The sequence below is a fragment of the Equus caballus genome, chromosome 12, assembly GCF_041296265.1.
Source record: "Equus caballus isolate H_3958 breed thoroughbred chromosome 12, TB-T2T, whole genome shotgun sequence".
NCBI lineage: Eukaryota > Metazoa > Chordata > Mammalia > Perissodactyla > Equidae > Equus > Equus caballus.
Genome location: NC_091695.1, coordinates 6023537 through 6046425, shown reverse-complemented (window position 1 = coordinate 6046425; position 22889 = coordinate 6023537). Strand labels below are relative to the sequence as shown.

General features: G+C 38.1%; 1 protein-coding gene across 16 annotated transcripts in view; it reads left to right on the top strand.

Annotated features, from left to right (window-relative positions):
* LRRC4C (leucine rich repeat containing 4C) overlaps positions 1-22889 on the top strand; it is a 1157697-nt gene that overhangs the window by 1117256 nt on the left and 17552 nt on the right. The gene's annotated exons all lie outside the window — the stretch shown is intronic.

Here is a 22889-nt window from a genome sequence, read left to right as displayed (position 1 = left end):
TTACCCAATTTGCAAACCATTTTCTTATAGGGCTACAACTTTATCAAATTGTGTTCACATGCATTATCCTGTTTCATCATCACAGCTGCCTGATGCCAAGAGAGTTTTTAAAATTTGTCTATTAATATTTAATATCCTAACAAGAAAAGTACACATATCAGAAGCATACATGTCCATGACATTTCACAAATTGAACACACTTAGGTAACCAGTGCCCACACTAGCTGACAAATGCCCTCACCTCAGATGCCCCCCCGTGCCCTCCCCAAGGATAATCACTATCCTGACTTCTAAGGGCTAGATTAAGTTTGCCTATTTAGATTATGTTTACTTGTTTGTGAACTTTATATAAATCATGTGATTCTCTTTTGTATTTAGCTTCTTCTGTTCACATTATATTTGTGAGATTTATTCATATGTTGTGAGACTATAGATTGCTCATTCTCATTTCCATATAGTGTCTCACTGGATGTATGTACCACAGTTTATCTGTTCATTTGTTGATGGTCATTGGGACAGTTCTGGTTTGGGCCTATAAGGACTAAATAGTGCCTATAAACCTTCTAATATGTGACTTTGGTAAGTGTAAGTACAATTCGTATTGGTGATAGATACCTAGGACTGTTGGATCCTAGAATTGTTGGGTCATAGGGTGTGAGTATATTCGGCTTTACTAAAGACAACCAAACGGTTTTCTAAAGTGGTTGTACCAGTTTATGCTCCCACCAGCAGATGGTTAAATTAAAACCACATGGTTTTAATTCTTAGGATCAAATTCATTTTTTATATGGGAAAAATAAGACTCAGAACTGAAGCAGGTTACCAAAGTCACAGAGATAATATATTACAGAATTAGAACTAACACTAGATCGCAGAGTCCAAGGTCAGTAATTTTTAATTGTTTGTTTGATTTCTCTCTATTCCTTAATAAATACTTGTAAATACCTTTAAAGAGGTTCATTTGTACTTTTTTCATCTTCTCCAGGCCCCATCACACACACGGACACACAGACACACATAGACATACACATACTCTGCCCCTCGTGGAGACGTACACATAGATTCTCATAACACTCATACACAGATACAAATAAACACAAAGGCATACGCCAGATACACAGAGGCATACATATAGATACAGACATGCAGATGCCCACATACACATACACCCATACAGCCATGGACATAGAGATGTATACACAGACACACATCAATATACACATACAAATACAATGATACGTTTGGTTATATGTCATATATTTTCCTATTCTTTCATAGTTTGCCAACAAGAGAATAAATATCTTAAGATTACCGCTGTATGACACACTGTTTCTCAATAAATACCCGTGTATATGTTTAGCTTGAGGGTGATTTTATTTTTAAGTTTTTAAGATTTCTGGAGAAATACATTTATACCCTACTTTGGTAACATGCCCTGAGCTTAATTACCAGATTGGCGTCAGTTCTAAATTCTTCATGTAGCATCTGCTGGACATGCCTGTGTCTACTTAATTCATAAGCTATAATAGCTAATTTAGGAGTCTTCTTTCCCCACTAAGAACATTTTCTATTCAAGTTCTGCTGAATTATTAAGAGGAGATACTTTTGCCAATGATTGAAATGCAGGCCCTACAATTTTAGGAAATAAGTAGGGAAAATTTGTTTTTAGGAGACATAGAAAACTAAATTCTATGTCTCTGTAACAAATTACTACAAATGTATTAGCTTAAAGCAACACATATTTACAGTGTTCTCTCAGTTTCTGGGAAGAGAATTCTAGAGACAGCTTGACTGGCTCCTCAACTCTGAGTTTCAAAAGGTTGCGATCAGGTATTGGCCAGGCTCTCTGTCGAGCTTGGGGTTCTCTTCTAAGCTTAAGTAATTATTGGTAGAATTTAATTCCTTGTGGCTTAGGACTGAGGTCCTGGCTTTTTTACTGGCCAGCAGCCGGGCCACATGCTCAGCTCCTACAGGCCACTTAGAATTCCTTGCCGCTTGGTCCTCTCACAGTAACATGGCTCTTTAAGTCTAGCAGAATTTCTTGCTACAGTCTCCTAAGACAGATTTTACGTTACATCGTGTAATCATAGGAATGAACTTCTGTCACCTTTGCTATATAATGTACCCAATCTAGGGAGTGACTATCCCAGCACTTTTGTTATTTTCTATTGGTTAGAACCAAGTTACAAGTCTCACTCATACTTGATGGGTGGTAAGAGTATACGATAGTATGGCTTAGGGTCATCTTAGAATTGTGCCTTCCACAACTGGCTTGAGAATTTTCTTTTTTGTGATACTTCTAACCAGGTAACCATAATTGCTCTTATGCTGTTATAATCAATTTGTATTCATAGGATATATTGACTCTAGGAGCAACTTACAGTTCCAATTCATACATAACAACATATTGAATTTCAGAATACACAGATATTCATACGTGCATAGATACGAATATGTGTGTATAATCGTTTTTAATTTCACATCCTATCGTAGGACTGGAATCAGCCACGTTTCAACCTATATGCTTCATAGCTTGCCACCAAGTGTCTTTATAGTGTAGATATTTTATAGCCCAGTGGCTTCTTTAAGAGGGATTTTCTATTACCTTACTCTCACCTCCAATAAGAATAAGAAGAGATTCAGCACATCAAAGGAGGTAGTGACTCCTTCTGAAATGCAGCACACTTTGTTCTAAAGTCTGAAAGGCAGCCAATCCTTATTAAAATCAAACCTTCAAGATAATGTGAAACTATCATTCTCTCTGGGCTGGATTATAAAATTTGGTTCAAAATAGATCTGAAACTTTTAATGGGTGTAAATGGGTTCCTGCACATGGTATAGTGGATTGGGTATAGATAAGATGCACTGTGCTTTCTGGGAAACCTGCCAAGCAATGGCTTAAGGGGACCACTATAAGGACTTTTCTCGCTTGGCTCTCTGACAAAGGGCATACCTGCTTAATCAAGACGAGGTGCAATATGGTTGCTGCCCTTTAACAAAACTATAATAGAAGACAGAAGACAAAAGAGATGGGTAGTGGACGTGATTAGAGGGATAATGGGGCTTGTAGATGAGGTAAGATGGCAAATGAGAACATTTCATCCAGAAAGGCTAAAAGTGAGTTGGGAGTTAAATCTTATTTCATGAAAATGATCATAGTAAAGGCTGTTCGAGCCATTTTTTCTGAGTAGATGCTCAGAAGTGCAAGGGAAAGTGCCTCATCTTTGCATTTGGACGGGCTGGGCAGGAATCCTGCTTCTGCTACTGAGGTACTGTGCTGGCTTAGACCAAGTTATTTAACCTTATTAAGTCTTCGTTTCCATATCACTGAAGTGGATTTAAATGAGGTACCTCCATAAAGAGTTTGTTATAGTAGTTGGCCCTAATAAACACAACAACAAAACAAGGAAATAAGCAGAACTCGTAGCTAAAAGGTGACAAAACCCTTGCAGATTTCTTCAAGTAGCTCACTATCTAATGGGCAGAGGGATGCTACTCATGCAAAGGAATAATTCCAGAGGAACCTGCTAACTGCTGGAATAGTGGCAAGAAGTCTCCGCCTTCAAGGGAGGTCAGAGATCATCAAACAAGTGCTTCCTTGCTCCTTTTCTTACTGTGAGCCTGAAGGGACCAATTTCTTTATCCATTCCATCTGTGTCTCTTTCTCTAATTCTGTACCCAAAATTATTAGAATCCATTTTCCTTTAACCTTCCCACCAAAGAAAAATGCCAAAAGGAGAGCAAAAAAAAAAGTGAAGAGAGTTTGCAGCTGGGATGCTTATGAGGTAATGAAGGTCACACAGACTGAGTCCCTAGAGAGGAGACAATAAAATGGAGTGGAAATGACGTCTGGGATATAATAATGGTTAAAAGCTAAGTATTTTTTTTTTTCATTTATCCAGAACCAGTTTTCCAGACAATAAAAAGATGATGATGATGAGTGAGAAGCTAAATAATTGAAACTAGGAATGTGATCCATTGTCCACTTGCAATCATTCATGGTTATTTCAAGTACTGAATTCTTAGCCAAACTAGAATCTTTATAGAGTTCTCTGATCTCAAGGGACAAAATGTTAGGATAAAATATTACCTTTTCTGCTTCTGCTTTCCATTTCTCTTCATCATCAAAAGTGGTTTCTAGGATTGCCAGTCAATAATGAGGAAAGGGACAAAGCCCTTATGATTGTCACAATCCAAGTTGCTCTGTCTTCATCTTTACCTCTGAACAGAGCATAAAATACATGGCAATATTATCAAATCAGTTGGTATGAGTTGGAACAAAAGGCTTCTAATTAGGGTAAGGTTTGTCCACATAACTTAGGTACTAAATTATTTGTTTTTTATTAATTAATAATGCCTCTAATTTGCATTTCTCTTCACCTGCCAGCTTTTAAATGCTACCAACAGCCCATATTTCTTGTTACAAACATTAAGTTGGATTAGACATGCAAATTGGCTATTTTTCAACCTTTTAATCAGTCAGATTAGCTGACTGCTCTATTCCATAAAAGCAGTCAAGAAGGGGAAAATATGGGGCACACAATAAAAATTAACAACCAAACGAAAAGGCCAATATGGCAACATGAACTCTGGTAAAATCACATCATAATTCTTTGTGATATAATATTTTATAAAAAGACTTGAGAACTCAGAAAGACGCATTCAGGCTAACTAGTAGTTTATACTCTACTGAAATGGGAGAGATCCCTGTCTTTGCCTTATTTTCCCCAAGAGTATTTTCTGTTTTCTATTTTCTTAAGCTCTCTGTCTTATCATGTGTTCCACTTCTTCCTATCTCTACATATACATACATAACTGTTTTAGCTCATTCTCCCAGATTCTGGAAGTTGTTCGGTGCTGAGATATATTCTTTCCAGAATATATGACAGGACTTACTGCCTCTAATTTCCAAATAACTCCTGAATGTACCCTTTTTTCATGAAATACCTTTTAGAAACACCAGATATTTTTAAAATATTTAAACATTGAGAATTGTTTGTTGCTTATTAAAAGATAATTTATATTTATCAATTTGAGAGCCCTGTTCTCAACTTAATAGTTTGTTTAACTACCGTTGTGTTCATTATCAATCATTAGCAAAATGTGAAGCATAGCCAGACAGAAATAAGGTTAAAATTTGAAATCTGAAATTTGAGAAGGGATTTCTACCTGGAATTTCAAACTCTGGACCCCATGATTTTGAAAATCAGTAAAATTATTGTAACCACTATGCGGAACTAATACAAACTGTGGATGTAATCATAAAGCAATTTCATTTTTCTCTCCCATTTGAAATTTATTCATTGAGACTAGTTTTACTTCTACCCCGCATGAAAACTTTCTGGAAGTGTTTATGTAATACAAGGCACTGTAGTAAGTAATTGAAATATGCAAATTATGTAATATTCAAAACTTTGAACTTATTTTAATATTAAGATACCTGCCTTCCCCAACACGGGCTCCATTATGGGTGGGAAGCCTGAAGTCACAGACTGGGGCAAGGACATGGCTGGTTTTATCTCTATTTTATCATCTAGTCCTCTATTTCTCCTCCTCTCCCATCTGCCTATTCCTACTTCTGACTCTTCTTTGTTGGATCACTGTCAGGGAAAACAGGTGAGAGATGGGCAGAAGAGCTTTTACTTGCCTGGTGCTGTCTTGTGGTGACATCAATGTCTTTGGGTTTGCCAGACATTTGAAATTTACTTTCTCATGGCGACTTTCATGTGTATGTGTTCTTTGGTGATTCACTCCTCCTGTCTCACTTCCCCCTGAAATTGTTTTCCTGAGAGTGATGCTGTATTCTCTGACGCATCATTTACTCCTTCCTCAGCCCATAGGCATCCAGAACTACTTTCAGATTCCCTCTGGCAAGCTGTTTACTTCTATAGGCAACCCTCTTGCACAGAATCTAAGGCATCTTCAAGGCTGTCTCATCAACTCTCTCGTATGTGTGATCAACATTTGATTTCTTGCCCTTGAGATTTTTGAAATAAGATTTAGATACCACCCTCCTTTGTACTCTACTCTACCATCAGAGCCCTATTTTTAATCTTGTGACGAGACACAAGAATCCTTCCGCAATCTTTGGTGATAGTAAATCATAGCCAACTGACAAAGGACTTAAAAATCTTCCTCTAATAATATTCTTGAAGTCCCTCTCTACTAAGCTGAGGGTCAGGATGTAAAGCCACCCATAAATCTTCCTTGAGAATGGGACTCATACATAACTCTTTTCAAAGAAATCCTCTTCACAAGCCTTCTCTGATCAATTTATGTCTTTGCTCTGTGTGAGAGGTTAGAGACTGTGTAACCATTACGACCACCTCTGTTGTAAATTTGTACCCCCTTTGGAGTGTATCATCTACTGTGTCTTGGTTCCTTGGCCAAAACCTCCATTTCAGTATTCTCTTATTCATACGGTAACACATAGAGGTCTAGTTTAGGTAGTAATTTTATGAAGACACAAAAAGCGTTCTTCATTTTTTCATTCAACAAATATTTGAGTGACTTATGTGCCAAATATTATTCTAAGCTCAAGAAATAAAATAGTGAATGGGCTATATAATGTCACTTTAGTCATGAAGCTTATATTCTTCTGAAGGCAGGGATATAGTTTGCAAAAGAGGAAAATAAATACATAATGTAATTTTTTTCAGAGAAGGGAGATGAGTGTGTGTGAGTAAGGGGTCCTTTTAGGGAAATTTATTAAAGAACATGTGTGAGAAAGTGACATTTATACAGGAGTTATTAAAATTAATTAAGAGTGATTGGATATACATTGTGGAATAAAAATATATGCATTTTAATATACATAAGTTCATCTGGGGAACTATGAATAATATGCAATAGAAAGTTTCATATACATTTCTGATTATTCCTCCTTTAAGAGTTGGGAAGAGATTCTCATCTGTTTTAGGGAAGATTTCCTGATCTGATCCAATCAGGTTCCCCATCTTCCTCCTCCAGTGGGTCCCACACAGCTGGCCTGCACTGGGATGTTTGTGACCTTGTATCATAGCTCTTATTACATTTGTAGCCTATTCTTAGTCTCTGCTAATGAGATCGCTCAGAGTTCGCTTTGAGTATCACATCTTAATCACTTGATTTCTGCAGACGTTTCCTTTCTCCGAATAAACTCTTCAAAATGCCTGCTGCTCTGTGCTCATTAACCTGAGAATGGCTTCTCGAACTCCAATTTGAAAATTCTCTTCCACATCTGAGACTTCTATCCTGATCAGGATTCTGCCAGCAGTAACAATGAGAGGAGGACTTTAGACTCTTGAGTATGAAGAAGAAACAATGACCAAATTTCCATCTGCCAGAAGATTCTTCCTTTATGTAACAGTACAGGCTTCATTCTCTTACAGTGCTGCATGATTAAGATCCACTCCAACTCCACTATCTGCCCAATCCCACTTAATCATTTCATGCTCAGTAAGGTTTAGGTGACTAAAAGATAACAAAATAATTAATGAGTAAACAAATGAGTGATGAGATGAATATTCATCAATTAGGAAGTTGTTTGTTTTTCTTTTCTTAACGCTCTTTTCCTATTCTTAACCCATAATTGATTCAATATGGGCTTCATGATGAAGACAGCAGCCCTTACTTAAACAAACCCAATGCAAGATTAGAACCAAATGTCAGTATAAACATCTACAGCACTTTTCCATTTGCTCGTGGATATTAGGTTGGTGACTTGTATTTTACGGAGTTGCCACTTTGATGGATTGATCATATGAAAGATCTTTGGGATGCACAAATGTGCTATTCAGAGCCAGAGAGCAGGATCTCCTCTCTTCACCCTTGCTAAATTTCACATGGTAGGGAATGTATTTTCTGGATATGTTTTAAGCTTAAGGCTATTTCTAATACTGTTGTTGGAATACTAAATCCTAAAATTTACTTTGCTCTTAAGGGACAAAAGAAAAAATTACACACCGTAATTGAGAAATTTAAAATATAGTTGTAGATGAATGTAGTTTTTGATGTTGAAATTATTCGTAAAAATTGAGTTTATTTAAAAATAAGTTTGACAGGAACTCACTAGAAGAAATACTATGCAGATGCTCTGTAATGTCTTATGGGAACAGCTCATAAAGGAACAGCCTAATATCAGGGAATAATACAAGGATCTCATGTTGATTTGCTCCTTCCCCACAATGCAAGAGTGTATTTTAGGCTTCCAGCTACATTCCCATAAATGGCTTACTCATTAAGAAAATTTGGCCTTCATCAAGAGACTTACTTTATGAACTATGCCATCTCTTATCTCTGCCTTCCATGAACTACTAAGAACACTTTAAGTCTCAGTTCTCTGTCAGAAGTTCAACCTAATGAGGAAGATAAATTATACTTGACTTGAAATCATCATTTCTTTGAATGACATAACTATGAGAATTGGTATTATTTTGATTAAGCCAATTTCTTTGTGTATTCAGAGAAGTCCCTGAAGTAGAAGGACAATCTAGAAACCATAGTTCTGTAGAGGTTGAAGTACAGGATACATGCAGGCCACTTAGATGGTAATGATTGTAAAATTAGGCTCTGAAATTTTGTTAGATTTGTTCCCAGAGAGTTTTCAGTCACCTTGACCTGAGGAAAATGCAGAAATCCTTGACATTTCAGGGTTCATCACTTAGGTTCTGCTTGGATACCCCAAGGAACTGCAGTGGAATGGGAAAGTATTCAATAGCCTTGCCTTAAAACACTAGGCAAGGCAGACTCTTGAGGTAAAGCTAGACAAGACATAACCAGCCATAGAAATTAGAACAAAGGCTAGAATAACAGAGAGGGTAATATTTTCAAAGGTCTAAGAATAGTTAGGGAAGTGGAGGTGATTCCTTGATACAGATACTCTTGCAGGCGTATGGAGCATGGCAGTGGGGAGTGCGGGAGCAGATGATATCTGGATAGCTGCATCGGTAGGTGGCAGATGGCAACGTTTTGTTTTCTCTCACCATCACTCTCATATGTAATCCCTAAGCATGTATTCTTGACTCTACTTCCAAACAAACTTTAGCTTTCTAATTCTCTCTCTTCTTACTGCTGCCACCCAACGTCAAACCATCTCTCACGTGCACTACTGATCTACTATCGCTCCCTTTGATCAGTTCTCACACATGGCCAGAGTGATAGTTAAAAAACCTAAATCAAGCTATATTTTTTTTATTTTCCATTGTGAAACTCTTCAACAGATTGTCCTTGCATGTAGAATACAAAGAAATTGCTTTTCCTGGTCTACCAGGTTTAACTCTCTTAATGGATTCTTGAATGGTGACTCCCTAAGAGATATGTCTATGACCGAAACCTGAAGACCTAAAGATGTGACTTTATTTGGAAAAATGATATATATAATTATCATTTGCATATATAATTAAGTTGAGGCTCTTGAGATTAAATCATCCTGGACTGTCCAGGTGGACCCTAAATACAATGACAGCTGTCCTTATAAGAGACTTCCAGAGGAGAGACACATGGAGAAGAGAAGAAGGCCATGTGAGTATTGAGGTAGAGGATGGAGTTACGTAGCCACAAAACAAGGAAAACCTGGGGCCACCAGAGCTGGAAGAGGCAAAGAAGAATTCTCCCATGGAGTCTTTGGCAAGTCTTACTGGCATCTCAATTTCAGACTTCTGGCCTCCATAACTGCAAGAAAACAAAATTTCTGTTATTTTAAGCCAGCAAATTTGTGGTACTTGTTATAGAAACTAAAGGAAACTAATATACTCTGCATCCCCGTCTCCTGTTCTTCTGTTTGCCTACTTATTCCTACTAGACCAGCCTGTTTTTCTCTGTATTGTTATTTAAGTGTGACATGCTTCCTGTCTTAGTTTGTTTGGGCTGTTAAAACAAAATACCACAGACAGAACAGCTTATAAGCAACAGAAATTTATTTCTCACAGTTCTAGGAGACTTGAAGTCTGAGATCAGGGGGCCAGCATGGTCAGGTGAGGGCAGTATTCTGGGTTGCAGACTATGTATCCTCATAGAGGAAGGGACTAGGGATCTCTTTGGATCCTCTTTTATAAGGGCATTAATCCCATTCATGAGGACTCCATCCTAATAATCTAATCACCTCCAAAAGCCCCTCCTCATGATACCATCCCATTGGGCATTAGCATTTAACATATGAATTTTAGGGGAACACAAACATTTAGATTATAGCACTCCCTCAAATATGGAGCCTTTATATTAGCTGTTTTCTCTGCCTGGAATATTTCTCTCTCAGATATTTTTGTCTGAGGTTTTTCTTGTCATTCTTGAAGTTAAATGTCTCTTTTTGGGAAGGGTCTTCCTAGACCAAATCAATATAATATTTCTCCTCAATCATTCCCTGTCTCATCACTGTTTTATTTTTGTTGCAATACTTGTCTCTACCTGATCTTTTCCAGTTTGTTTATTATCTGTCCAACCCCTAAAAGGGAAGCTCCATGAAGTGAGAATTCCTCACCGTTTGACTCACTGTCGAATCCTGAGTGTCTAGAATAGTCCCTGGTATTTAATAAGCATTCAATTTATGTTGAATGAGATACATATCAGAAAGGCTATCAATGCTAGAGGGGATTAAGGTGGTAATATCGGATATCTAGAAATTTAAAGAACAAGTCAGGTCCTCAGTCATTGAGAGCCTGGGATATTGGATATGTTATAATAAAAACTTAGACTCATGGAAGAGAACAAGAATACCATAAAAGTTCACAAATAAATATGGAGGCATGATCTTGGGATCAAATTAGTAACATTTCCCAAAGTAGTATAGAAGATAAGCTATTGGAGCATAAGATGGGAGCTAATCTGAAGCAATGATGTCATGAGGCTGAGTGTGAGAGTTAGGCTAGATGAGATGATCAGGATTTGCTCTGCCTGTAGGTGGAGGTCCTTTGCCCACCATCAAATGGAGAGAAGGACTATTGGTGCTGGGAAAACGTCAGGTTTGGGCAATATGAGGCAAAGACTACAACTCCAACTGCTTTGGCAAAGAGAAGAGTTGGCTTTCTGATAATCTAGACATAACAATTTTCTAGTAAACTAGATCTATGGGACTAGACCGTTCCCAACAGGCCAGCTTCAAATTAGGTTTAAGTTTGAATGTAATAATTTAAAATGATCCTATGTGCTCTCAATGGTGCTACAGCATTGTAACCTAGAAGAGGCCGTATCCAATGGTAGGCTGACACTGAGTATCCACATCATCTAGCTGTGAGGGCTGGGCAGCAAGAACATCCTTGATGATGCCGTTATTCAGCCTTTTGCACCCTATCCACCTTACCAGTGATTTAAGAAGCTTAGTGAGGACATCCTAGTCCAATGCATAAATTAAGGGTTGCATACCATCTGAGGATAATGAATATCATCTGAGAATAAAGTAAACCTCTAGTGAAGTATCCTTGTGAGGTCTTTGTGACTTTCTCATAACATTAGCTTAATGACAGCAGCCAGAGACCCATGGAAATCTTATTTTTAGGCTTGCAGCCATTTTAGAGTTCCCAGAGATAGGGTCTGTTGAGGTATCCTCTCACGGGGTGTAGCTTGTCTCATAGACATTATTTTGGCATTTTTCATCCCCTCTTTCTTTCCCACAGGTTCTCTGTGGTTATTGTTAGCTGTATATTTTGAAAATGAAAAACAATCAGGTTGAGGCAAAAGCCTACTATATGTTTGTGTCTGTGGGCATAAGTGTGGAATAAATATATATAATGCATGGTGGCTGATATTTTCTGTCATTTATCTTCACTTGTGAGGAGAGATGGAATAAGTCACTCATGACTGTGCCAGTCCTGGCCCATTCTTCATCACTGCACTCATGAAGATAAATGCCACATTTACACGGACCACAGCTATCATGTGTCCTTTCAGGCCAGAGATTTAGATCAGTTAGTGCAGGAGGTCGGCCTGGTGCTGTTATTTGAAAATCAAGGACGCTTTGTATGTACCATCTCCTACTCCCACACATCTTTATCTCCAAAGTTAAACTAGGGTACCATTAGCATCCAAAGAGATATTTAAGTAGCATATATATGTTCATCCATGTCTATACTTTAGATACTCACTTCATTTTAATTTAAAAGTTTTTATTTCTTGTATGCCCAGCATGGTGTTCTACAATGGCAGTGTACTGATTAATAGGATATAGTCTTGGTTCTCACAAGGTGGTAAGTGGTATAATGAAGAGAATTCTATGGAAAAAATGATAACCAAGTGGTTAATTCTTTATGTGGGCAAGATAGATGGCAAAGGAGAAAGTCAGAATAGATCTGTTGAGAAGTAGTAATATTTGAGCAGCTATGTTAAGAGAAAATAGCATGGACATCTCAGCTTTCGATGATATACAAATGGCTGTACCACTGGATTCTAAGGCTGTGGCAGAGTAAGTGGCTGACCTCTGCTCTGTGCTTGTGGACCCTGTTATAGGTAGTCAATAGACAAGAACACTTTATAACTCAATACTGAATGTACTTATTCTGGTTTTATTTTTAATTACCCTTCCACAAATTGACTGTTTGAAGCCAGAAGACTTTCCATTGAAATAAAAGTATTGACTCTCTTTTCCCTTAGTTAGTACCTAAAAGTTTATATAACTGGATGTAACCTGAAGAGGATCTCTATAAATTCTAGAAATTTGATTGACAAATTGGACAGTTCCAAATTCATTGTCCCTCTTTGGAAATTGTTAGTTTGAACCACATGAAACTGTTCATATCAACAGTTTTTGATTTAGGAAATGGCAGTTTTATAAGGTTAGCTCTAATCATATTGATCAGTTGTGCAATTCAAATTCAGAGTGCACTTTCTGTACATAACCAAATAAGCTATTTCGTTCACTTATTCAAAAATCATTTATTGAACACATACTACATGGCAGAAAGTGGGCTGTGCAGGCACATGAACTGGAATATAGTGCCTGTCCCAATAGGGCATGTAGTCTAATGATGTAGAAAGACACAAGAGTAGGCAAGTATAATGTGATTGACTAACACGGTAGTTGATAATTGCTCAATAAATGTTCTTTTCAGTCTTCCCATATGGAAGTAACAGCTCAGTGTGTTAAAGGAGGACAAAAACAGCAAATTGCTACAAGTTTAGAGAACCTTGGGAGGATTCATGCATAAGTACCTCCTTCTTCCCTGACATGTTCATGTTAAAACATCATATATTGGACAGAGCATTAGCCTAGGGCTCTAAAGATCTAACTTCTCATATTAACAGTTATCATATATTAGTTTTTAAAAACCTTGATCACATTATTTAACTTCCTTTACTTTAGCTTTCTCATCTGCAAAATAGACAAATAAAATCTCTTCTGCCTACCTCTCACAATCCTGAAAGTCAGATAAGATAATTTGTGTAGGAAGGGTTTCTGTTCTATGATGTATAATGTAACAAAATGTGCTATTCTCATCACAAACTTTCTTGTTACTAATCTTGTTTCTATGGTGATATATAAAGATCAAGGTGGTTTATCGCCTTGAGTTATATGTTCCCATGTCCAGGCGTGATCATACATTTGGGGATGAGTACCACATTCAGCACCAGATAATCATTTTATAAGAGAGGGTGAATTGTTTAGCCACTCCCAAAGTATTTAGAGCAGTGCTTAATAAACAATGAATGAAACTGTCTCCGATAATAGTAATCATTCCTATGATTACTATTATGATATACCAGAATTAGTAGTTAATGGGCATCACCTCGTCATGTTCAGAACAACCTTCTAAGCTTGGCTATGTTATTATCGACCTCACTTTACAGATGAAGGATATGAAACAAAACAAAATTATAGAACTTGCTGAAGTCACAAAGTTACTACATCCAATGACAGAATTCATCAGCTTAACTTCTCTGATGTTCTGATCTAGGATTCGTCATCATCTCCATCTTTGTACCCCCTTCCTGCTTGATAATCTCCAATGTATCCAGACAAGCCCTGAGAGAAGCACTCAACTTCTCTTGGTTTTAGTTTCCTCATCTATAAAATTGGACTGCTGATGGGGCTCCATCAATAAACAACTCATACAGACTTCGTGTCCTCGGGCCTTGTATTGTTGGAGGAGAGAGAAAATAAATAAATACATAGATACATGCATACATAGATAAATGTGCATTATCTCTAGTTGTGAGAAGTGCTATGAAGAGAAGTAAAGTAGAATAAAGGGCTAGAGAGAGATGGGGGAAAGGGGAAGTTATATTTTAGGCAGCATAACCCAGAAAGGTCACTCTGAGCAGGTGACCTGGAGGAAGTGAAGAAGAAAACATACAGGTATTTGGATGAAAGGTGGTATCATTGTCATGTGTGTGCATAGCTACAGGTCTGTCTAGGTGAAGACCATTCCAGGCAGAAGGATCAGGAGGTGCAAGGTTCCTGAGAAAGTTCTGTGTGTGGTATATTGGAGGCAGCAAGGACCAGTGTGGCCAGAGTGGAGAAAGAGCAGTAACGGTAGCAGGTAAGATCAGAGAAGTAGGAGGCATCCAGAACAAAAACCTAAATGGCCTCATAGGACACTGAAAGCACTTGAATGTTACTCCGAGTGGCATGAGAAGCCATTGAGCCTTGAGCAGAAGAATGAATGTGATCTGACTTTCAGTTTGATAGGAGCCCTCTCCCATATGCAGAAAAGACTGAAGAGGGACAAGGAGAGAGGCAAAGACACCCAATTATGGACCAGGCTATTGGAATAATCCAATTATCCAGAAAAAGAATGAACTAGGATATATCAGTGGAGGTGAGGAGAAGTGACAAGACTCTTGATTTACAGGATTTCCAATATATAAGCAATAGCATGTAAGGGTGATAAAGTGTAGAGGTAATAGGATGCTAAAGTGTGGATAACACCAAAAAATTAAGTTTCAAGGAGACTTTGCTTGAGCTACTAGGAGGATGGTCCTTGGAACAGTGCTTGGCACACAATAGGACCTTAAAATTTTTGTTGAATGAATGAATGAATGAATGAAGGGAGTTGCCATAGAAAAGTCTTTGTCAAAGATGGAGGTGGAGTTGGAGTTTTATTTTGAACAGGTTGATTTTCAATGCCTCCAAGTAGAGGTCTTGAATCAGCAGTTATGTATGTACAAGTCTGCATGGTGGGCTGGAGATATACGTTTGGCAGTCTTCAGTTTGTAGATGGTGCTTAAAGCCTCTATGGAACCACATAGAGAATGAGTATAGGAAAACAAGAGGTTCACTAACTGAGCCCTGGCTTACTCCAAGGTTTAGTGACCCAAGAGATAAAGCAAAGCTAACAGTGGAGGTTGAGCAGAGTGATCAATGAGGTAGAAGAAGAATCCAGAGAGTGGTTTTCTAGGAGCCAAGTACAGAGAGTGTTTCAGGAAGAACACAGTGTTCCCTATGTCAGATGCTGCTAATGTTTGCCTAATATGAGTACTGAGAACTGGCTACTTGATTTGACAATGAACACAAGCTTTCAATTCCCACCTCTTCTCTACCCTCCCTATAACACTAATTGTTACCCACTGCCTTCCTCTCACAATATTATAAATCCCAGGCGTGTTAACTTATAAGTTATATTTCATATTTCCTACTCAAGGGTAGTTAATGGTTCTTGAAACCATGAGATTTGGGGAAACTTTCTACAAGATTGAGTTAAACCTTTTTTAAAACCAATGATGGAAAATCCACATCAACTCTAAAATGAACTGTAGTCATATTCAGTTTTACTTATGTAATAGGAGTAATATTCACTAGCAGTATATTGCTTTGAATTTTGAGAAGGACTTTTACTTACATTATCTTTCCAAACAAAATCATCTAACCCAGTAAAACGCCCAGCTTTGAAGATTATAGCATCACACTGTACCGCCTGCTAACACCTTAGAGGAGTCAACCACAGACCCACAATTCACTAACTCCTCCTCCTCTTTCCTTGGAGATTTTAACACCTGTTGTTAAAATAAAGTAGGACTTGATAGAGTAGGGCTGGGGAGATTGGTAATAGATTGGGGATAGATTGGTAATTTCAATATCCATGTCAGTCATTTGATCTTGATTACTAATTGCGTGGGCTTTTTCTATATCTACTTGCTCAGAGTTTCCTCTCTGTACAGTTTGCACCAACTGTATGTCTAAGCTTGGCCTGTAAATATCTGGATCTGTTGGAATTAAAAATAGGTTCGTTTACTTCATTATGCTTTGCAAAATGCCAGCTGTATCTCTTCGTGTTTCTTTGCTCCAAGGACTATGTAGTCCTCAATCTCAGATTTTACTTTCTAATCTGCCATTGCCCGGGAAGTATTGGGAGTGGGGCCAGGGTAGGAAGAGGGACAGATAGGAGGAGGAGATGTTAGTATCTCTCTTGTTTTTGGAAGTGGGAAAAAAAAATCCCAATTGGAGTCTGCAGAAGATACCTATGTCAAACTTTTAACATATCATTTGACTTTAATAATTCAGAGTGTTCTGTTTAAGTATTCCCTATCCATCTTCAAAATAAATTATCTTGCTTGATCTTAAAAGATAGTTTTGATCAGGATACTGGAACAGAGAGAAAATGTGACTTGCTTAAGGTCATGCATCTGATAAGTCAGAACCAAGTATAGACTACAGATCTTCTGACTTGGAATGCATTTTTTTCTTATTGGCATTAAACAATGCATTGTTCAAAATGGCCAGTGGTTAAGATAGCTGCCTTGGCTTTTTGCCCAGGAGAGTGTTAAAATACAGTGGTGATTCAATAAATATTGTCACCAGTGTTGTCTGTTCTGATGGTGGTGGCAGCAGATCGAGAAATGTGCTGAATTGTTCTAATGGATGATTTTCTTTTTTTTAGATTGGCAAATAAGTTGCCTGTTTACAGCATAGAGACCACAATGGAGAGCTAGGTGGGTGATGATTCATGCTAAATCTTCCCCACAATATGCTGAACACTACAACAGCAGCTAATGTGAAGTGGCTCATTATATACTGTCAAATCGAGAAACAGCAACAACTGGCTTTGCTAGCATGAGCAACTTGTGGGAAGCCCAGCTACTGCAAACCATTACTGAATTTCAAAATATAAGCTGAAATATAGTCGAAAAGACACATTCATTGAGTGATATTTGCAAATTTCTTGTATGTTTCTCTTTGCCGGTTTAGAAACAGCCTTCAGGTTCCCAGCTTGACACCAGAGTTGACTCTCCTTGGGATTCACTTCTCTTATGAGTGCCTCCTCCTTCAGTCATATTTTATGGGCTAAAGAGTTTATAAAGATAGTGGTGGCTTATGGACAGAGCTGGAAACGTGGTTCCCCTGTGGAAATGTTCCTGAAGCTCCCTCCTCGCCCCACCTTCCACCAGCTAGCTAATCATACCATAGGCACAAACACATTTAGCTTTGACTGTAGCACAGTATCCATGAATGGCATTTCTACCTGTGTAGGGAGAAGGTCAGATCAGGAGTTAGCATGCAGGAACACTGACTCCTTGCTCTATCACTTAGGATTATGTGTCTTTTGGTCTTCATTAAATTGTAATCTCTTGGAAGGCAGGATTCTGGATTTGTTTATCTATTTAGTCTAGTACCTATGAGGCACACTAGTCCCTCCATAAATATTTATCAACAAAATTAATGCCTTCTTGTCGAAAAAGTCCATAATTAAGCTAGGGACTGGGGCTTAATCTTCTTGTCTCCCATCTCTAGCACTGTACCTGGCACCTACTGGGAGACATCACGTGTTTCTTTAGTGAAGGAACAGGGGTATGAATGAGCCCATCAATCACATGGTTCACCAAGGCCAAATTTAAGGCCAAGCAAACCTTTTCCAACTCTCAGAGACAGAAAAGTGATGGCTTCCAATCATTCTTCTTTGGGCCACCAGGAATAATGCCCTAAAAGTGGTTGTTTATTTTGGAAGGCAAAAGCTAATCTAAAGCTATTTTCTTTATTCTTATATTCAAATGTCTATAAAACAGAAAAACACCAGAGACCTATTCATTGCTCACAAACGATCTATGGGGTAATAATGTGCTTGTTTTTCCAGCTGTGCTGCACTTTGCCGCTATCCTGGGTTTAATTGAAAATATGCTGTGACCCTGGTTTTGTTCACTGGGCATGGGGGGAGCCTATAAATGTCATGAGGCCTCTGAAGAACTCCCTTTAACAAATGTCATTTGGCTAATTTGGGGTTCGCCTGTGGGAAATAATTTGTAAAGTCCTGTAAAAACAAGATGCATTTTATTTGCATGCAATTCACATGAAGCTAATGATTTGCATAAAAAAATAACTTTTTATTTTGCCATATCTATTCTTTGAATTCTAAATGCTATCAGTATTATAATAGTATTGTCCCTAACAGTCTCATGTTTCATCATAATTAAATAAACAGCTTGTGAGTTGCAGTCCAAAAAATGTCTGTATTCCACTCTTAACTTAAGGGGTTTCCATAGAAACCGTGGGCAGCAAGTTTAACTGACATTTATTGGACTTGAGGCTATATGCAGCATTGATAGCTCTCTGTTTTTCTCTGTGTCACTCTGTGTACATGTCTCCTTCTCTTTCTTTAACCCTGGCCATCCTCTCTCCCCCCATTCTCTCCTCCTCCTCTCTTTCCTCCTCCTCTTATTAGCATTGAGGAAGTAATTTGGACTCAGTTAGATTTAACAAATGCAATAATACTAAAATGAGCTCTGATACTTAAGTGTAATTGTGTTATTAGCTGGAAATGTTTTTCTTCAAAAACAAGAGAATTGAGAGTGAAGTTTACTCAAGTAGTGCATGCTGATAGGTAGGAACATTAGCTGCCAGTTGAAAGTTTGCAAGCTACAAATCACAGTCCACATTCATACCCCAGCGATGGCTTTCCCTGCATTTTGTCAACCCAGACTGAAGTTTCTCCTCAGTCCTAATTTTTAGTCTTCTAAATGGAGCATAAAATCATTGTGCTGATCATTTTCCAAGAGAAAAGAAGAGTTAATTTAGGAAGGGAAAAAAAGCATGCTGTATATTGCATACTTACTGCATGCTGGATATTATGCTAGGTACTTTCATTTAGGTTGTCTTGGTGAATCCCACCAAAGTCACTGCGAGGCAGTGTGCTGGAAGGAAAATGGACCTGGAGCTGGTGGTTGGAGTTCAGGCTCTAAGGCAGGCAGGTTGTGAAGTCTTGGGAATAGTACTGAAATGCTCTGACTTGGTTTTACAAAGACAAAACAAATAGGAACGCTTCCAAGAAATGGGTTTTATTAAGATTAGATATGATAATGCAGCCAGTCTACCATCTCAGTAATATTTTTCTCCATCCCTTTAGAAATCTGTTTAGAAAAAGACCCAAGATCTGGTACTAATTGTGTGATTTAGGGTAAGTGGCAAACTAACCGAGCATCTACTTCAAGACGTTGTTATGAGAATTAAATAAAACTGTGTGTATAAAGTACTCAGAGAGTGTCTGCCACATAGAAAGCTGTGTTTTTTGCTCTCTCTGTCTTCTTTCCTCTCTCAGCTTTCTGATGTGTTGTTTTTAGTATGGATTCAAAGTAAAAAATGTTCAGTCTCCAAAGCCTGTCTAATACTTATAGTTTTAAATTATCCCACAATTCATAAACTATCTCAAGTTTCCTGGTAATAATGAGAAAGGAAAGACTGATAGTATCACACCCATTTTACAGGTTAGGAAAAACAAGATTCAGAGTTGTTATTGACAAGATGTCCATATAGTGAGTGAGGAAGTGGAGTTTTTACCTAGTTCTCTAGGGTTCTTTTTCTAATTAAAACTCTCAAAGTCTATTATTTTTAATTAGGGTCCTATGTTCATGAATTTTGAAGTTTAAACCCAATAGATTTTAATTCATCTTTCTAATGAATAGTGAGAGGAAGAAACTTTTAGGAGGGAAGGAGGAAAGGAAATAAGGAAGAATAGTTGCAAAGTCTGTCTCTTGCAGACATATTTTCAGGTCATTCTCCCAGGATGCAAAGGGGCATGCAGAAATACAGATCTGAATCCCAGGGACAGATGAGGCATTGATTTTGCACAGCATTATTCTTTAGCATTGCTGGTTAGAAAAAAAAAGGGTGGAGTGGGGGGAAAAAAACACGAAAGAAGCCAAGTATCAGTCAGAGATGATGATGGGCATCTGGTGGATTCAGAAGAGAGTATATAGTTAGGACAAGAGTGTGATGGGACATGATTGCTAGAGAGCGACTGTTACCCTGCCCCCCACATGCGCACACATGTATACAGTAAGCCCTCTGTATCCGCGGGTTCTGCATCCATGGATTCAACCAACAGAGGATCAAAAGGCCTGTAATAGTTGTGTCTGTACTGGACATGTACAGACTTTGTTTCTTGTCATTATTCCCTAAACAATACAGTATAACAACTATTTACATAGCAATCACATCCTATTAAGTATTATAAGTAATCTAGATATGATTTAAAGTATATAGTAGGGTGTGCATAAGTCATATGCAAATACTACACCATTTTATATGAATGTTAGGAGCGTCTGCGGATTTTGGTGTCTGGGGGGGTCCTGGAACCAATCCCCCATGGATATCAAAGGATGACTATACGAGATTAATCAGAATGACCAATCCTTTAATATATAATTATTGCATGGCTTCAAAGAGCTCATATACGAGAAGATAAGATGTTAGCTCTACCATTTTCATTTGTTGTGCGCGTATATTTGCCTTATTATTAGAATATTCATTCTGTGATGTCTTTGAAAGAATCCCTTTAAGCCCCTTTCTCCGTTTTGTGAGTGTTAATTTAGTTAAAACGAAATAATCCCTGAAGCCACTTAGCCAGGCACACAGAAATGGTAGTATGTCACATGTGCTAAAAGCATATGAACAGGTAATGGTGCTACAGATCTAAAATGCATCCTTTAGAGAATAAAGAAAGATGGTGGCAGAAGTAATCAAGAAGTAATTTTCATTATTCAAACCAAGGAAAAAAGTAGTTAACTAATGGCTTAAATAGAAGCATACGTAGACTTCCCTACTTTCATATCCCATTAAGATACCATAGGAAACCCAATTTCTTACTGTTTTTCATGTATCTACCTGGTTTTTTTCCATGGTATATTTTTGGAAATGATGCATTGTAGGCAAGTGAATACAGGATAATCCAGGGAGTTCTTGCTTTGCATGGTACTGTGTTAACTGAAGCTTGTTCATATTGGAACTGAGTCCTCATTTTGCAAGATTCCATGGTAACTGAGAGCAAATCTGCTATAAAAGAACTGTGTGAAAAACAGGGCTTGGTTCCGATATACATGACCTATCTTTAACATGGCACCGAGCAAAATGAGGATTGCCTTGAGTCAATAAATAACTAAGAATCCAATTTTCAAATGTCTGCATTTGCCATATAATTCCCCCTTTTGTGGTCATTAGGGGGAAACAAAGGAATCACTGATTACAGTTATTTCCATTATCTGACATGTCATCACCCAGGTTTCCTCATTATGCAATGTTAACAGTGTTGAGGTTACTTGAAACCAGTTCCAGTTCCAATTAGGAGGCCATCCCTGCTATCTGCATTCTGATTAAATGACGTTGCCTGGAAATCACAGAGTCTACTCTGTTTCCTCCCCTTGCTCAGATCTCATAAACACAGACTCAATTAAAGAGAGTTTCCTTATCAGGTTTTTGTGGGTCATTTTGGTGAATTTATTAAACTCTTAAGTCATGCTGAAAACTGGAAGGCGGTGGCTCTGAGATCTTCAATGGAAGCCAGGACTAGATGTACAGGACTTGCTCTGATGTTTTAGGGAGTCCAAAATATACAGAAGTCAGAGCAGCCAATGATGGGTCAGGAATCAAGGGAGCTGGTGAAATAGAACTGGAGTCTCAGAGTAGGGACTGCAGAGCAGAGACAGGAACATCATGATGTCATGTCAGCCCATATTTTAGGTAAAAAGCAGGGCCTATTCCAGGCCCTCATTATTTCATATTTTGATTATTGAAATAATTTCTGAGTTGACCTTCAGGTCTTACAGTGCACTCTTCCCTATCCATTCTCCATATTATTGCAAATCTGCTTTTTCTTAAATACTCTTCTCATTGTCCTTTTTCCTTCCAACAAGAGAAGAAAATCAAGTCCCTACAACCCATCCCATGACTTAAAATAGAATCTAAATTCTTTTGTCTATGTTTCACAATCTGGTGTTATTTTACTTATCCTACCTTCTCCACTGTTTTTCAGTGTACATTCCTAAAAGAAGTCAACTTGTGCCTCTCTGCCCGATGCTCATGTCCACTTTCATGCATTCCCACCCGCCACATGCCTGTTTTCCAACAAACTCTTTCCCTTCTCTCTGTCTTCTTTCTCTGTTGGTGTGTCCTCCTAAAACACTCTGTGCATTCTTCTCTAGCACCTTCTGCTATACTATGGTTCCTGTTTACTGGCTCATGAATTCCATACACTGTGAGATTCTCGATGGGAGACCCTTGGCCCCAAATGTCAAAAACTGACCACTGTCCTGGCCACTTAGTAGCCACTCAGCAAATATCACTGAAGGAATAAATAAATGCTATGGTTTTCTCTCTCTTAGAATGCTAGACCTTTTGCTTATCCAAATGTACATATCCTACTAAATCTCATGTCCGCATAGCCTTCACCAACTGTGCAAATCTGACTGGTTCCCTGAGAACACCAAACTACATATAATTACCCACCTAATCATCTCCATACTCACTCAGTGTAGTGCTTTGGCATCTGTTCATGACTCTGTTGTCTACATCTGGCTTGTCTCAGCGCAGTGTTTCAAACGGTGGGTGATGGGAGTTATTGAGTAGAAGGAGTTCCCTCCTAGGTAAAGTTCACACATTGGTGGTGAACATACTGAGAATCATACATTATTAGAGCTGAAATGACTTTAGAGATTCTCTTTCTCAGCACCATACTATGAAAAGAAACCCAGATGTCTTTAGACAGCTTTGCCTAGGGATA